Here is an 18,014-nt window from a genome sequence, read left to right on the forward strand (position 1 = left end):
CACTTATGCTAGGTTGTCTTGTGGCGGCCAGAAAATTAATGCTCACCGGTGAAAACAGATGAAAAGGCCTGGCCCCTGTGCCTGCTGTTGCCGTCGACATGTGGTTGCGAGGTTTACTGAATGGCCTTCCTTCTTAGTTGCTAGCAGACAGACAGAACAGGGCCAAGAGGCGAACAGAGAAGACAAGAGATACTGGGCAGCCCCAGTTATACCCTCTTGGTAACAGGTTTCTTTTCATACCTCATCAGCTTGCTTCATTGTTTGATTTAAGCACGAAACGTAAGACAAAGGACCCCATCTCTGGCCCATTTACATTAATGGCCAATTCCTGTATTTCTGAGTTCCATAACTGCTTTAAGACAAAGGACCTAATTTCTGGCCCATTTACATTAATGGCCGGTTCCTGTATCGATCTGTTCGCTAATTGCTTTACCATTGTTCTGAATGTACCTTGATGGTTCACCTTTTGTCCTGCGATCACTTCCTGCTCGAATTTTGATGTGTTGGCCGGCCATGTTGATGGCTTGCCTCAGGGCTAGAATGCAGCTGCATTGTTTAAAGAAACCTGTCTGAAACACGAAGCCTGCCGAGTTGTTGAGAATGCAATTTCAAATCTGCCGGTCCTCGGCCATGTGTCTGACTGCAGCCATTTTGAGAGACCTTGGATTTTTTAAAACAGTCACACCAGGGTTTCTTTAATAACTCCAATAAATCTTCGGGGTGGGGGGAACATGTGAAATTTTGCGAATCCCTTCACTTGAGGGATAAATATTGGCCAGGACGATGGGGGGAGCTCCGCCGCTCTTCTTCAGAATAGTACCACGGGATATTTTACGTCCACCTCAGAGGGCAGATGGGGCCTCGGTTTAACATCTCATCTAAAAAATGGCACCTCCTATCGTGCAGCACTGAAGTATCAGCCTGGATTTTGTGCCCAAGTCTCTGGAATGGGACATGAACCCACAACTTTCTGACTCAGAGGAAAGAGTACTACCACTGAGCCATGGCTGAAACCACCAAATCTGAATGTAAGGTGGAACTGGAAGTTGCACATACCACTGGATATGGATGAGATCTATAAATTTGAAGCAACATTTGATACTGGAATTCACAGTCTACAGAGCCCTCCCTCCTCCATAAGGGCAACTTGATGAGATATAATCTTTGCGGCAAGATGCAGGAAAGGTGCTCCCGATGAGGAGCAGTGCTCAGCAGGTCAGAAAATTGCAAGCCGGCAGCCGCACCTCAAGGTCATGCAATCACAGCAGAATCAGCTTTTTTAGGTCATCCTTTGTAGCAATCTCTACCAACAACCCTGCCCAAGTCCAGCAAGGAAGAGGTGAACATGACAATTGAGCTCAGTTATCAAACACAAAGGCACAGTCGTTCTGTTCTGGCAGAGGCTGTGTCAAATCAAATATGAACGTCCTCATTCATGGTGGCTTTTCAAAAATGTGTTTGACCTCTAAAATGCCAACAAAAGAGTGAAATGTCCAAAAGTGATAAATAACGCACTTATACATTGTAGTGGTGACGAAAAGTAGGAACTAATGGAAAATGACAGAAATCGAGTGAGGTACATGAGTACAGTTGATAAAGTCCAAAGGTATGAATTATTTGCATTATATTCTATGTTTCTAATTGGTTTCAGGCTGCTGCTAATTATGCCTTTAATTTCTCCATGGTTTTCATATCAAAATATGAAATTTCAACTACATATCAAAAGGTTTTGTAGCAGTTTTCACTGTGTCGTCATTTCAAAAATACATCAGAATTATGCTGTGGGATAATGCCATATTGACACTTTGACCTCAATTTTCAGGTGGGAGGGGGTGGGGTTGGAAGGGCGTGGGAGAGTTTGGTAGCGGGCGACGAACCCAGCAAGGCCGGGGATGTGGAGGCCCAGCCAATCTTAATGACAGGGCCTCATTTGAATAAATCTCTGCGGAGTCCCGCCCGACACCCGGCCAGATTGACTACCAGTGACTGGCCCATTGGGTGGGAGCGGGCATCTGGCGGCAGGAGGCCGCAGCCAGCGACCTCTTTTTCACTATTCCAACTCAGGTGTACACCCGTTATGTTAAATGGGTTCTAAGACGAATAAATTCATACTGTATTATCTCACAGCCTAGTTTCAAGTCTAATGTACAGATGTGAATTTTTTTTAAAAAAACTAATGCATTTCAAGTGGAGTTGCCTCATGCCAATTGATGAATGTAAGTTTTCTCAGATACAAGATGGTGATAGAACTAGGAAAGAGACTTTAGGAAGCTGATTTCACAGACCTGCCTAATGACCAGAGTCCACAACTACATCGTGACACTGGACATAGCAAACCTGAATGGGAAATGTTGAAACAGTGATTTACATTGGGGAATGTTTACACAAAAGCATAACCAAAATCACGACAACTGGAAGTAAGTTTTGTGAACAGGAAGTGTGTACTCGACACAGGGTTTTTAATAATACATAGGCAGCAATTTTTTTTGAAGTGCTCGGAAGATGTTGCATTATTTATTCGGCCCGATCTTGCAAGGCTCTGGCGGCGGTGTGAAGCCCAGCTGTTGGTGGGCGTGGGTTGTTGAAATCAGATACCTGACCTCATGCATTCGATTCGTGACATGCTGAATTTTGCTAGGCGCAAATGAGGCATTGCCTCAGGCAAGCAGAAATCTTGTTCTAAATTTTATCAGCCTACTTTCCGCTGATAACCCTATAAGGTGTACTCGTCCTGCTAGGTAACCTAAGGTTATGCGGGAGGAGCAATCCCTTGCCAATAGAGCAGATATACAACATGGGCTCTCAGTCTTGACCACTCTATGCTATTTGTCTCCTTGTGAATTGTGACTCACCTGGGTCTCCTTCCTCAACCTCACCACATGGCGTTGAGGTAGAAGATCAGCCATGATCTTGTTGAACGGCGGAGCAGGCTCGAGTGGCTGGATGGCGTAGTCCTGCTCCTATTTCTTATGTTCTTATATTCTTACATTCTTTGGAGGAACAGGTGGAGTGCTTCACAAAAGCTGGTGTGCAGTTCCAGGGTGCCATTTTCTCTGCCCTTGGGAAGAACCTGTAGGAAGAGAAAAGGAAGAAGGATTGCAATCCATCCACAAGATAATGCCTTCGAAGAGAAGTAAGATCACAAGACATTTTGTGCATCATGCGCCTGCTGAGAAAAGTTCGCTCCTGCCATGATAATTAAAAAGGGTGATTCAGTGTAGGAAGGTTAATAATAAATGGAGGATACTTGTTTTAAAGGTGGCACCACACCTTTAAATGTACCTTTGTCAATCCCCTTCACAGATTCCCAGTTGCAATAGAACAGGGCCATCTCCTCAAATAGTAACATCTGCTTCAGTATGGCTGGTCCTTTGCCTGTCTTGGTCCTCTCTCTGTGGTTATGTGCTACCTTGGCCTGGAAGCGCACAAAGTTTATGAAGAGGGTAATGACTGCATGAGTACTTCAAACACCACCCTTATGCCCATCTCCATCCCAATGCATAGGCACTTCAAAGTAGCTTTGAATTCACGATGAGGTGACTCCTTCTGAAGTGAACCATGAACTATTTTCATAGCAGGTTTTTGAATGGCCCATTAGATTATGCCCTACAGTTTTCGTGGAATAAAAGGGTGTTAAGGGGCAAAGATAATCTCTGGTTTGCATGCTATCTCACCGAGGGTGCAATAGCTGAACATTTTGATTTGTTACATTCCTTCTCTGACTAAATACCAAGCATGTATGCAAAGCTGAGAAAACTTAGCTTGGCATTTCTCCTGATGCTACTGAATTTCTTCAGCATTTGTTCCCACGTCCGATGGGAGACTGTATTAACTTATTCTACAACCTCTAGCCTTGTATCTTGGACCAGCGGTTTAACAGGAGATGGTCTCTGGTTCCAAAGAAAGCCAACCTCCTTTACTGTACCTCCTTCAGCAGGATCTCCATTAACTCATCTGAAATGAAGGCAACCCTTCCCTACTGTTCTCATTGCGCCTATTTTCCAAGCAAACTATACGCACCTATTCATAAAAATAACATTCCTATAGGTTAATTGACAAAACTAGTGCTCTCCCCTTTAATAGCTAACAGCAGCCCTTTAAGAGCTGCTATCTTGCCCAATTTTGCTCCAAATGCACTACAAACCTAAATTTCTGCGCCCATTTCCCATGCATAGGGAGCATATGGAAATTAAAGGGAGTGGCTTGCCTTGAAAAAATCAGTGAAGCCAGCTCTCCCTGCTACCCTCGCAGGTGGGCCTGACCCATATGCGAGCATGGGCTTGACTTTGCTGGTCTCTCAAAATTGGAGCTCTGAGAAACATAGGAACAAGAGTGGGCCATTCAGCCCCTCGAGCCTGGTCCGCCATTCAATGAGATCGTGGCTGATCCGTATCCTAACTTCATTTACCCACCTTGGCTCCATATCCCTTAATATCCTTGGCTAGCAAAAATCTATCAATCACAGATATAAAATTATGAATTGAGCTTGCATCTACTGCTTTTTGTGGGAGAGAGTTCCACACATCTATCACCATTTGCATGAATAAGTGTTTCCTAACTTCTCTCCTGAATGGCCTGGCTCTAATTTTAAGATTATGTCCCCTTGTCCTAGACTCTCCCCCACCAGTAGAAAATGTTTCTCTCTATCTACCCTATCAATTCCTTTCAAAATCCTAACAACCTCAATCAAATCACCCTTTAATTTTCCAGGGAATACAAGCCTAGTTTATGTAATCTCTCCTCATAATTTAACCCTTCAAGCCTTGGTAACATTCTAGTGAACCTGTGCTGCTCCTTCCAAGGCCAATATATCCTTTCTAAGGTGTGGTGCCCAGTACTGTACACAGTACTCCAGATGTGGTCTAACCAGGGCTATGTATAGTTGTAGCAAAACTTCATCCCTTTTATATTCCAGCCCTCTAGATATAACAGGTAACATTCCATTAGCCTTTTTCATTATTTTTTGTCCCTGACCACTACATTTTAGTGATCTGTGTACATGGACCCCTAAATCTCTTCAGACCTCTACTGTTCCTAGCTTTTCACCATTTAAAAATTACTCAGATCCATCCTTTTTTTGCTCCAAAATGGATGACCTCACACTTCCCTGCGTTGAAACCCATTTGCCACAGTTTTGCCTGCTCATTTAATCTATCAATGTCTCTTTGTAATTTTATGCTCCTGTCTTTGTGTCATCGGCAAACTTGGATATATGGCTCTCTATTGTGTTATCTAAGTCATTAATAAATAAAGTGAATAGTTGAGGCCCCAGCACGGACCCTTGTGGGACACCACTAGTCACTTCCTTCCAATGTTTTAGTTCATCAAAATAATTTTGTTCGGTCTAATACATGGTTTCTGCTGAAATGGCTACCTCACATATTCGTTCATGTGTGAATGAAACATTAATTATAATGGCACTCTTTTTTTAGTATGACTGTTCAATTAGGATCATTTGAGTGCAGGTACTGATTTTGCTTCCTCATTATTTCGCTTTTATTTAGAGTCAGTCAATATAAAATGAGCACCTTAATGTATTTGAACTACCTTGATTCCAAGTGATGCATAAAATTACATTAAAAGCACCTCTTTCAACTCTGTAACAGAAATTCTGATTAAATGCAGTTGTTAAAAAATATTTTTTTAAAAAGAGAGGCTTTCTTCCGATTCAAAACGCACTCTTTATTTTGAACAGCTAATGATTTAACACGTTCACTAGCTGATTCTCAGCAAGCAAATGTCAGAAGTTTATTCTTAAAGCTCTTCAATCCTTTTTTTTTCTTCACTTAAAAAGCAAATTATTGAATAGCCAGCCACAAAGCCATAAATTTTTGAAAAGCCATCACTCAAACTAAGAACAAAAGTTAGACTTGTGCCATCTTAAGTGCATTATCGAGAGAGGCACACGAACAAACAATTACCATATACTCGCATTATTGCAGTTAGATTTCTTTAACACATACTTTCTTTATTTTTCTCTTTATCTACCTGTTTTCCCCTACTGTCCTCTTCACATTACTTAAGTATGTTTCCTCAGTGCCTCAGTCCAAGTTGGCATCTTTCATGGGTGAGCCCAGACAGTGAAAAGGTCATTCGGGCAATTCATCCTCAGAGAGCACCATGGACAACCCAATCCTGGGGTGATGGGTCCCAGAGCAGATCATTGATTCAAGATCAATTGACAGTTTTAAATGAGAGCTGGATAGATATCATTTGGGAAATGGGAGACTGAAGGTTAAATTGGTATTAATAGCATTACATGTTTTTCAAGGAGATCAGGGAAGAAGATTAGTGTCCATAAATTAGGAGTCAACAGGTAATGGTGAGGGGATAGAATAGTTATTCATGGACTGTAAAAGAGGCAGGATTGATGTGCCAAATGGTCTTTTCTCATTCCAGATATTCTTATGTTATAATGTTTTTATGATGCATTAACCAGTCAGCGGTAGTTGGCCAAAAATGGAGACCAAACTTCAAAGAATTTGTCCTGCTTCAGCTTCAGTGGATTCATGGTTTCCTCAGACTGGACTATTCTCCACACCAACTAAGTGCTCCTGCTGTGATCTGAGTGGAATGCACTGATAATCCACATTTCGGAAAAACTCTAGCTCCTTCCCCATGTTGGGCCGGGTGAGGGATGTTTTACTATCAACACCCCCGGGGCAGTGTGCCAGGAACTGTGGTTTCAACGAGGACATTTCACTCATTTAGGAAGCAACTAGGTATTGTAATCGACAGAAATATGGTTAACATTCTAGAAGGCTAAAATCAAATCAGCCCACCTGTATTGGATCTTGTGGTTCAATTATGTGCTTGATGATCTTCCAGATATCATGCAGTTGGGCTGGATTTTTGGGCATAACTGGGAAATGTAAAGTGTACCCTCATCACCACAGAATTAGCAGCATTCTGCCACGATCCTGGGATTCCATCTGTGGAAATGGGCAGCAGGCCTCAATCTTAGTCCTGCCCAATCACCTTTGGATAGGGTTCACTTAAGATTTGTCTTCCAGCTGCAATTTGTGGATTGTAATTACTTTCACTGCTTCTTTGTTGAGTGCGATGGGGAAGGGTTGGCAGATCTCTTGTTGTATTGCTACTTAGGGAGAGTTTAGTCCATGACACTATCATCTAGACTTGTGCTGCCCGGTCATGGATGCGACAGAGTAGAAGGAGGACTATCTTTAGATAGTTGAAGTTTTTTGATGCCAGTTATGGATGCCTTGCCCTTCCAGGTAAATCTGTGCGACAGAAATAAAATTCCATCAGGAGCATTTCTGTATTATGTTTTTATTTTTCACGAACCGACTATGTAAGTTGAAGACTAACTTGGGCTATCTATATTCAGAAAAGAGCTCTTTTGTCTTTGTGGAGAGAGAAAGGCAATGCACAAACCTTTCTAGAGGGAACTGTTGGCTTGAATGGGAGATGGCGAGCCATGGGAAGTTTTCACTGCCCATATTCAAAATCATTAGTTTGTCCAATCCTGAACGATTTTGAAATACATGCAAACATTCCTTCTTGGATCAGACATTCACATAGTTTCTATTGCACCATGATTTTGAGAAGAAAGTACTCAACAAACAGCAGAGAGACAGCTGTTCACACTTTGGGGGCAATTTAAACTCCCTCCCTCATCTGAAACTGTGCAGGGCAGTTAAAATGCAGTGTTTGAAAAACCCACTCTCTTCCCACTAGGCTGCCTCTTGTTCTGACAGCAAATACCTGGTCAGACGACCAAAGAGGCCGCCCTAGGTAAGTTTAATACTTCCTTTATGCGGCCAGGAGGTACAGGAGTGCTCCCCTTTCTGGACCCCCTCCCACCTTCCTGAATCATTGACCACCCCTGAAACACCAGTCCCCACCGCCTCCCCCCGCCCCCCCTCCAAAGCTGTACTTACCATGGGCCTGGTTGGCAATCTCTGGACCGCCCGACTTTCCAATCCTTGCTGCCGAATTTCCTTGTTTTTGTTGAGAAGTTGGCCTTCTTTAAAATAAAAAGAAAGAAACAAAAGACTTGCATTTATATAGCACCTTTCACAACCTTTCCAAAGCGCTTTACAGCCAATGAAGTATAATCACTGTTATAGTTCAGGAAACGGAGCAGCCAACTTGTGGTCAGCAAGATCCCACAAACAGCGGTGAGATAATGACTAGATAATCTGTTTTCGTGATGTTGGTTGAGGGATAAATATTGGCCAGGACACTGGGGAGAGCTAAACTGATCTTCTTCGAAATAGGCCATGGGATCTTTTACCTCCACCCGAAGGGCAGGCGGAGCCTCGGTTTAAAGTCTCACACAAAAGACGTCACCTCCATCACTGCAGCACTCCCTCAGTACTGCAGTGAAGTGTCAGCCTAGATTTTGTGCTCAAGTCTCTGAAGACACAACCTTCTGACTCAGAGGCTACCAACCCGACCATTAAAATTATTAAAGAGCCTTCCTCTCATTAGATCTCTTTCTCACAGGAGTTAAAGGTTCCCCCCTTTCTCTATTTCACTAGCAAAAATAAATTATATTATGATTGCCTGAATATTGAGAAAGAACTTTATTGATATCTGGCCTTTGGAGGCTCATAAAAATAGGGTAACAGATTTAGCTTTTCTCAGCATCTTTAATTGAAATGGACTTTTTTTTAACGTTGAGGTGGCAGAAATCAGTTATATGTGTCAGTTATTCACCTAATGTTTCATCAGAGAGCTCGTTCCCAACTTATTAGAATGCACTCTTTCTTTCTTTGAAACAGTTTATGTCGCATGTCAAGTAGCGTATTGCTCGTTTCTTGCTGTGTATTTCTGCTGCCGTGTAATTAACCTGCTTGCAAATAAATTCAACATTTTGTTTCAGCCCGAACACAAAGCTCTAACAGGGTGATGTTATCCACCTATAGAAATGGATAGGAGAATATGGGTGGGCAGTCATGCAAGACTCAGTGTATAATTCTTTAGTTTGGTGCCACCTCATGCTAAAGGTTGCAAGTTTCAGTCCATAGCAGGTGTTTATAGAATGTGCCTGGGGAGTGGCAGGGGTTTTTATAGAATGTGCCTTTTTGCTATGATCACAAATTAAGAGTTTTGGAAGAAAGCCCAGATTGTAACAAATCTCTTTATCTAAGCTTGCAAAAGAAAAACTTGAGCTTGTACACCAAGCATCTGCAACAACTTGCACCTCACCAACACATGATAACCTCCTTAGTTTTGGTGGCACTGACACGGTAGAAAAGTGTAGCAGTATACACCAAAACCCCTGCCACTCCCCAGGGACGGTCTCCAGAGATGTCCACAACCCAGGCCACTCAGTAAAGCTCACTGCTACCTCTATCCACAATGCACACCAAATCCTGTGAATGGAATGTATTGATATCAAAGAATAATTGCAAGAATTTTTTAAAAGTAAGTATTGCATATAATAGTGCCAGTGGGATTTGATTTAATAAGGAAGGGATATGGTCACATCCCTATATCTTTTTCAATCTATCACTGATTAGTTCTCAACAATAAGTATTAGCTGTGCTGATACATCCAGATTCTGGGCTTATTTCATATAACGAACCCTGGTTGTGAGAGTTGAGAACTCAATTATCATTTCCATTTCCTGTGTCATTTTATTACAATTCATCTTTAACGAGCAAGCCTTTCAGCTCTTGTCGGTGGGGTACAAGATACAATCTAGTAACACAGGCTAAATTCAGCACTCCTGCATTCCCAGTGTTGAAGGAAGCACGTGTCAGAGAATTAGTTCCACAGTGTTTTAGGCTGAGACACTGACCTGTGCTCCCTTCAGGTGTGGCTCAACATGGGGATCACAGGAGCGCTGAGCTTCCCTGTTTTTTACACTTTACACCTAGTCTTGCACCTTTTGTTTACTTTTTGTTATATTTTACACCCAGAGGAAAATACACCCCTAGGTCCCAAATATTTCTGGAAACTGTAATGAAGAACTTTTCACACCATGGGTATGATTTTGACTTGAAGCCGGGAAGAGAGGCGGGGGTGGGGGGGTAGATTTTCAAGCATGAAACCTGGAAGTAAAGTTGGCAGATCGGAATGTGTGATCGCAAGCTAATTGAATGATAAAAATTTTACTTCCGAATTTCGCGCCTGGCAGCCAGCCTGGTTGACAGGCTGGCTGGCTTTCGGGCAGGAAGGCCTGCGGTAGCAGGCCGCAGCCAAGGATCGGAGAGGAAGGAGGGAGGGAGGGATCGTGGGCCGTGGAGAAGATCGGGGGAGGGGTCGTGGAGAAGATCGGTGTGGGGGGGGACCGTTGAGAAGATTGTGAAAAGAGGCTATGGAAGACATCGGGAGAAGAGTGGCCATTGACAAGATCATGAGGAGAGGCCGTGGTGGATATCGGGAGAAGAGTAGGTGATCGGAGGTAGCGAGGGGTCTCGGATATCGGTGGGGGGCGGGGGGGGAGTCGGACATCGGTGGGGGGGTCGGACATTGGGGGAGGTCGGCCAATCGCGGGGGTCCGATCGCGGCAGGTAAACCTGTTGGGCCTGGAGGCAACACTCCTGCTCCTCCTGGCCCACAAGCAGTGCAATAAAACCATTCACCTGATGATCTAGCCCTCCTTGCCTCCTTTTCACTGGTGAGAATCAGAAGGCCTGGGAAGCCCATACTGGAGAAGTTAAATTTGAACTTATGCTAAATTCAATTAAAAAAAATGTTCTTGAAATCTCTTAACGACGTTAATTGCCTCGCTAATGACCCACCCACTAGCACTAATTTGGGACGCGACCTCAGCGAGTATTCTGCATATGCATCCAAATGTGCCCACATTGCCGTCGCAATCAAAAAAACTTTGATTTTCACATCCCTCCCAATGACAAGCCACCCATTCTTAGATGTTAAAATTGCCCCTAATGTAACTCATTGATATTCTTGTCAGTTACTGAAAACAATGTATCCATTGATTTCTGGATGTTAGCTTGAGTTCTATACTATTTATAAACTTGCTAGTTGTGGGGAAAAACTACGGGGCAGAATTTACTCACTGCGGGACGCCATCCCTCAATGGCGTCCTCTCTCTCCGCCAGCAAATTCAAGAAAGCGCACTAAAACCCGGAAATCGTGAACTTGCTCCCATTGGTTCGTCGGCAGTTTGACAGCTGTGAATTAATGGTCCATTCTAGGCTACAATCACTGAAATCATTCAAAAATCGTAAACTTACCCGTCTGCCCAGTTGGAATGAAAATGCTTATGCCACCAAAAAGTACGCTGAAAAACATTTGGTCCACACTACGTTTTAAAAGCGCAATGAGTAGTAATGACTGCAAAACAACTAAAAATTAAATTTAAAAAATGTGGAATGTCATATTCTTATTGTAATTTTTTTGATTGTTTCATTGAAAAAAATTTAAATTTAAAAAGTTAATTTTTTTTTACTTTTAACTTCTGCCTCTTCAATTAAATTCAATTATTTGCATGGCTTTTTATAAAAAAAGGTTAATTTTTTATTTACACTGACATACAGAAGTTTACTTTAAATGAATGATTTCTACTTGCCTGCTTGTGGGCGTGACTTCTCTTCCTGGCAGATTCTGTGGGCGGAGCTTCCAGTCCCACAGTCTGTCCCATAGTTACGCTGGTTTGACAACGCACAGCTTGAGAAAACTTCAAGATGGAGGAAGTTGATGTCGCGGACCCCGCAGTAAGTATATTCGTTCCTTTTTCTCCCGATATGTGCAGAGAGCCTTGCCACACCGCTGTGAGCAAGTTCTGGCTCTATAATTTTCAACTGCAGTTCCTCAGGAATTTCTAAGTCCTGGCTTTACTGGACTATTGCCTGAGGCACTTTCGTGACTCGTTTTAAGTCAGTGTCTAATCAGTGAATTTTTTTCTCTAAACGAATATAAATTCAAAGTCCAAACTCATTTTTGACCTGCTCATTACATTCGTTCCTATGAGTTGAACAGTTTGGAGACACTTACTTCTGTTAAGTGAATACTTTATTTCTGTCTTGAGGACGTGGGGTAAATTTTAGTCTTCAGCGGATCGCCCATCTCTTATAAAACCTGCCCGAGTTTTATTCCACTGATTTCAATGGAATGAAAATCAGGTGGCTTCTATAACAGGCAGGAGATCCTCTCCCCCAGATTACCAACCATATGGTGAAGATGAAGATTTACCCCCATATTTTACAATGTTTATAGCCCCATTCATGCACAGTTGGCTGTTGTTTGTTTCAACATTGTACCTAATCATGTGAAGTTACTGCAGGAAACCGCTTACTTTGGCAATCTTCCATTGCAATTAAAGGTGATGAAGAATTTGCACAACAGAATATTCTTGGTCATCTTTAAATCTTATTGAGCAAGCTTGCTAGTTAAATAAATAAATTGTTGTGTATAATATTGTGCAAAAGTTGAAATGGCTGTGCTGAATACTCCATTTAAAGCCACAAAATGCATTTTTTTGTTGAGAACTGCTGCAACAGTATTTGATGTAGAAATCTGCACTTCTCATTTGAAATCTGCACTTGTTAGTTCATGTAGATTGCAATATGTCAATAATGTTGCTTTAAGAGGCTAGATCGATTGAAAATTTCAAAACTGAGATCGATAGATTTTTGTTAGGTAAGGGTATTAAGGGTTACGGAATGAAGGCAGGTAAAGGGAGTTAAGATACAGATTAGCCATGATCTAATTAAATGGTGGAACAGGCTTGAGGGGTTGAATGGCCTACTCCTGTTCCTATGTTTCTGGATCGTTACACACTATTTGTTACATTGATAATCTATGGACTTGGATTAAGCACACAACTGGAGTGAAGAGAATCAATTCAGTTGCTGAATGAGCATGGAGAAAGATGCAGCCTCCACAACTTGCAGCCTCTGTGAGATTTTTAAAAATGTATGTGTCTCGATAAAAAACACACAAACATAAACATTACACTTGGGTTAGCAGTATTAATAAGTGAACATGTGCACTGCAATATCACAATAATAGTTTTATTTGATTAATTTTATCAAATATGTATGCATTCTGAGCTCTTTGAATAGTTGTTGCAGTCCAACAATCTATGGAAAGAGGTGTCAATCCTTCAAAATTATCCTGGAGTCTCCAGGAATTAAAGATTTATCTCCCGGACCCTGTTGCGAGCAACCCGGGAGAGAAATCATAAGGGTATTAAACAAAATTGCATGCTTTTTTTCATTTTGTTTGAACACTTTCATTTATTAGTTATAAAAATATTGGAGATGGAAAAAGAAAGGCTGTTTGACTGGGTTGGGGGGGGTGGAGGGTGCAGTTGGAAGTAGGAGGTCATGTGATGATACTTCCAGGAATACGTTGAACCACAGTTGGCAAACCTACTGCGGAGTAGAATTTACAAATTACTGTAATTGCAGTTCCACAGATTGAAAGAGTTTACATGACGGAGAGAAAGATTGGACCCACCAAGCAGAATCATAGAACCATAGAAAATTTACGGCACAGAAGGAGGTCATTCGGCCCATCGTGTCCGCGCCGGCCGAAAATGAGCCACCCAGCCTAATCCCACTTTCCCGCATTTGGTCCGTAGCCCTGTAGGTCACGGCACTTCAGGTGCTCATCCAAGTACTTTTTAAATGAGTTGAGGGTTTCTGCCCCTACCACCCTTTCAGGCAGTGAGTTCCAGACCCCTACCACCCGCTGGGTGAAATAAAATTTCCTCAGCTGCCCTCTAATCCTTCTACCATTCACTTTAAATCTATGCTCCCTGGTTATTGACTAAGGCAAATAGGTCCTTCCTATCCACTGTATCTGGGCCCCTCAAAATTTTATACACCTCAATTAAATCACCCCTGAGCCTCCTCCGTTCGAAATAAATAACCCCAGCCTATCCAATCCCTCCTCATAGCTAAAATTCTCCAGTCCTGGCAACATCCTTGTAAATCTCCTCTGCACCCTCTCTCGTGCAATTAATGCTTCCTCTAATGTGGGGACCAGAACTGTATGCAGCACTCAAGCTGTGGCCGAACCAATGTTTTATAGAGTTCCAGCATAACCTCTCTGCTCTTATATTCTGTGCCTTGGCTTATAAAGGAAAGTATTCCATATGCCTTCTTAACCACCTTATCTACCTGTCCTGCTACCTTCACGGATCTGTGGACATGCACTCCAAGATCCCTCACTTCCTCTACACCTTTCAGTATCCTCCTATTTATTGTGTATTCTCTTGCCTTGTTTGCCCTCCCCAAATGCATTACCTCACACTTCTCCGGATTGAATTCCATTTGCCACTTTTCTGCCCACCTGACCAGTCCATTGATATCTTCCTGCAGTCTGCAGCTTTCCTCCTCACTATCAACCACACGGAAGAGAAGAAGGGACAATTGAAGGAGGGAGCGGCAAAGGCAAAGTTGAAGAGAGGGGATTTTGGAAGTCTTTTGAAAGCAGAGACAAAGGTGGAAAGGAAAGATTGTGGGAGGGAGTTCCAGAGGGCAAGGATATAGCAGCTGAAAGAACAGCCACCACTTGTGGAGCGAAAGAAATGTGGAACAAGGAGTAACCTTCTGTCATACTTAGTGACTGGTGCATGCAGGACCTCATGGCCAGAAGAAAATGTTGAGGTAGTGAGGGTGTGGCTATGGAGAGATGTGAAAGGTTGAATGAGAATCTTGAAATTAATTTTCGAGAACGTGGGAGCCAATAGAACTTAGCAATGATTCACCACCATTTGGCATCTACCGCAGCAAGCTGAATGAAACCTGCATCTCACAAGACTGCACAATTCACAACTATTGTTTCATTACAAAGTGGTTACATAGCAAACCTTAGCTATGATAACTAAACATGGCTCGGTGGTAGCACTTTAACCTTTGAATCAGAAGGTCATGAGTTCAACCCCTTTTGGAGGATTGCGCACATAATCTAGGCTGACACTTCAGTATTACAATGTAAAAAGCGCAGCAATTTGTGGCGAGCAAGAGATACCCGGTGAGTTGCAAATCGCCACAAATTGCTGGACGATTTGTGCCGCTCCGCGTTAGCCTCGCAAAAACCGGAGCTTGCCTTCAACCTCTCCGTGAGTGTCAAGAAATTGTTGGATTTGTACCGTAAATACAAACGAATCTCACTGCAGATATTTAGGGCTGCTTTTTTATGTCAAAAGGACCCCTGTTGAAGACGTGATTTATGGGTCCAGATTGATTTTTTTTTATTCATTCATGGGATGTGGGCGTCGCTGGCAAGGCCAGCATTTATTGCCCATCCCTAATTGCCCTTGAGGAGGTGGTGGTGAGCTGCCTTCTTGAACCGCTGCAGTCCGTGTGGTGAAGGTTCTCCCACAGTGCTGTTAGGGAGGAGTTCCAGGATTTTGATCCAGCTACGATGAAGGAATGGCGATATATTTCCAAGTCAGAATGGTGTGTGACTTGGAGGGGAACGTGCAGGTGGTGTTGTTCCCATGTGCCTGCTGCCCTTGTCCTTCTAGGTGGTAGAGTTTGCGGGTTTGGGAGGCGCTGTCGAAGAAGCCTTGGCGAGTTGCTGCCGTGCATCCTGTGGATGGTACACACTGCAGCCACAGTGCGCCGGTGGTGAAGGGAGTGAATGTTTAGGGTGGTGCCAATCAAGCAGTAGTCCATTGTACTATGAAATTCCTCTGACACAATTTTAACAATGCCAGTAACCCATTCAAAATAAGCAGGTCAGTATCATTGTTAGTATAGTGGCTGGAGGAATTTCATACGAACACATACAAATGTTTGAACTCTAAAATCGCATAGTACCAGTGTCCAAGCTAACATTTCTTTCTCAGTTAAGGCCAACAGAAGTAGTCTTAGTTTGCCTCAAAACACTTCACACCCAATGAACTACTTTTTGAAGTAGTCACTGTTGTTATGTAGCCAAATGTGGCTGTCAATTGCAGACAGCAAGATCATAGGGGTTACGGGGAGCGGGCAGGAAATTGGACATGAATTTAGATTTGAGGTTAGGATCAGATCAGCCATGATCTTATTGAATGGCGGAGCAGGCTCGAGGGGCCGATTGGCCTACTCCTGCTCCTATTTCTTATGTTCTTATGTCAAACACAATTGAGATAAATAAACAATTAATTTGGACTCATCAGCTTTGAAAGGAGGCAAATGAGAGGGGCTCTTATACAAGTATATAAAGATTCTAAATAGAAAAAGTTAATCCTGAGCACAATTTGAAATTAAACCATGACTGCAATACAATGAGACATAGGTACAAACTGATAAAGGGCAAGTTCAGGACTGTCTGTAAGCACTTCTTCATAAAGAGTGACTGATACATGGAAAAACATTTCAGCTAAGGAAATGGAAGCAAAAATTTTGGAATTATTCAAGACACTGTTGGATGCTGTCCTGGTAGGTATTTAGATTACAACCTTAGCACTACTGAAGTTTACAGCACAGAAGCAGGCCAATAGAATATAAGTCAGAAAGACCAAACGGCCTCCCACATCAATAATTACCTTTGTGACACAATCTTTTATAAGCATTATAAAGCAACTTATTACATTTCTTACCAATGCCCCAAAGTGTTCTGCATACAATGAGTTAGTATTTGCAATCTCTTAAGTACAGTACGTACTTACAGTACTGTACAGCACAAAGGAAGATGGTAGTAGTTGTTGGAGGCCAATCATCTCAGCCCCAGGACATTGCTGCAAGAGTTCCTCAGAGCAGTGTCCTAGGCCCAACCATCTTCAGCTACTTCATCAATGACCTTCCCACCATCGTAAGGTCAGAAATGGGGATGTTCGCTGATGACTGCACAGTGTTCAGTTCCATTCGCAACCTCTCAGATAATGAAGCAGCCCGTGCCTGCACGCAGCAAGACCTGGACAACATCCAGGCTTGGGCTGATAAGTAGCAAGTAACATTCGCACCAGACAAGTGCCAGGCAATGACCATCTCCAACAAGAGAGAGTATAACCACCTCCCCTTGACATTCAACGGCATTACCATCACCGAATCCCCCACCATCTACATCCAGGGGTATCACCATTGACCAGAAACTTAACTGGACCAGCCATATAAATACTCTGGCTACAAGAGCAGGTCAGAGGCTCGGTATTCTGTGGCGAGTGACTCACCTCCTGACTCCCCAAAGCCTTTCCATCATCTGCAAGGCACAAGCCAGGAGTGTGATGGAATACTCTCCACTTGCCTGGATGAGTGCAGCTCCAACAACACTCAAGAAGCTCGACACCATCCAGGACAAAGCAGCCCGCTTGATTGGCACCCCATCCACCACCCTAAACATTCACTCCCTTCACCACCAACGCACTGTGGCTGCAGTGTGTACCAGCTACAGGATGCACTGCAGCAACTCGCCAGGGCTTCTTCGACAGCACCTCCCAAACCCGCAACCTCTACCACCTAGAAGGACAAGGTCAGCAGGCACATGGGAACACCACACCTGCACGTTCCCCTTCAAGTTACACACCATCCCGACTTGGAAATATATCGCCGTTCCTTCATTGTCGCTGTGTCAAAATCCTGAAACTCCCTTCCTAACAGCACTGTGGGAGAACCTTCACCACACGGACTGCAGCGGTTCAAGAAGGCGGCTCACCACCACCTTCTCAAGGGCAATTAGGGATGGGCAATAAATGCTGGCCTTGCCAGCGACGCCCACATCCCATGTACGAATTTTAAAAAAGAGTGGATGAATGCAACACCGAACCAGGTACAGAAAGAGAAATAAAGAAAGGGATCGAAAAAATTGGATTAAAAGAAAAAGAAAAAAGGGACAGAAAGGAAAAGTAAGAAAAAAGATTTTTAAATTTCAAATTTGACATTTTTTAAATCTCCATCAACAATTCCCAACCTGAAGGAACGAGACTCCACACTTTTAATTGTTCACTTTCTGGGCAAGAGAGGTTGTTTTGTAGTCATTAACAATTACCACATCGTTAAAAGGGTACTTATGCTGTTAATTACTAGACTTAACTTTCTGTAGTGAGTTTAATGGGCAATTAATGTGCAAAAGCAGCAACTTCATAAAAGTGATGGGTAGTTTAAGGACGAGATGCCGAGGATAACGGCGGAGCGGTGGAA

This window comes from Heptranchias perlo, chromosome 4, assembly GCF_035084215.1.
Source record: "Heptranchias perlo isolate sHepPer1 chromosome 4, sHepPer1.hap1, whole genome shotgun sequence".
Taxonomy (NCBI): Eukaryota; Metazoa; Chordata; class Chondrichthyes; order Hexanchiformes; family Hexanchidae; genus Heptranchias; species Heptranchias perlo.